At 43.5% G+C, this 931-nt stretch overlaps 1 pseudogene; it reads left to right on the top strand.

The window, feature by feature from the left end:
* Positions 1-730: 730 nt before the first annotated feature.
* Positions 731-931, top strand: part of LOC105539864 — a 5,949-nt pseudogene continuing 5,748 nt past the window's right edge.

Below are 931 nucleotides of genomic sequence, written 5' to 3' on the forward strand. Positions count from 1 at the left end.
AGAGTGCTTGCTCAAGGACTGGGCCAGCAACTCCCCACTGCATGTGATGTATCTGAGGAAAGTCATTAAAATAGGCAATGGTCACTTTCCATCAAGACCCTGGTGTGGTCCATAGAGGCAGGATTATCAATCTCATTTTGGCATTTCGGAGGCCTCTCAGGGTTTGGATATGGAAGAAGACAACCAGCAATGATTATGTATTTCAGAGATGTGCGTGAGCCCCAATTTCTTGCCACTTGGGAGGTCAGTGCTGAGGGCCTTGCTGTCTTTCCATGACACATAGGATGCCAATTTCTTTCTGGACAGAGAGTATTTGGTTGGTTAAAGTTAAAATCTGAATTTTGTTTTGGGATAAATTCCAAAAATATTAGCTTTATTCAAATTGACTTTCACTTTATCTTTCTGAATTTTCAAGGTCCAAAAGCATTGCTTAGTAATTCTGTTTCTAAACTCACATTGCAGCACTGGACATGATCTCTCCAAGGTAGAGACCATAAGATAGTCTTGTCTGGAAAACATACAAGTAGGTATCTCAACAAATGATACTGATGTATTCTTGTTCTTATGAGTAAATCATTGGCAGTGAGTGTGATTTTTTTTTTTTTTTTTTTTTAATGGAAGGATAAACACACACCCTCTATTGGGATCAGGTTTTGTGCCTGTACTTCTTCTGCCTACTGTATCATAGCAGCTTAGAATCCCAGCTGCTGGCTCGGGCTGCAGTTCTCTGATGGCTCGCACATGGTGGACCAGCCCTGTTCCCCTGTGTGTTTCTCTGCTGCTGACCTGTGGATTTGCTGAGGCAGGGAAGCTACTAGTAGTATCCATGGATGGTACCACTGGTTCACCATGCAGTCGGTGGTGGAGAAACTTATCCTCAGGGGGCATGAGGTGGTGGTAGTCATGCCAGAGGTGAGTTGGCAACTGGGAA

The sequence above is a fragment of the Mandrillus leucophaeus genome, unplaced genomic scaffold (assembly GCF_000951045.1).
Source record: "Mandrillus leucophaeus isolate KB7577 unplaced genomic scaffold, Mleu.le_1.0 Scaffold21, whole genome shotgun sequence".
NCBI lineage: Eukaryota > Metazoa > Chordata > Mammalia > Primates > Cercopithecidae > Mandrillus > Mandrillus leucophaeus.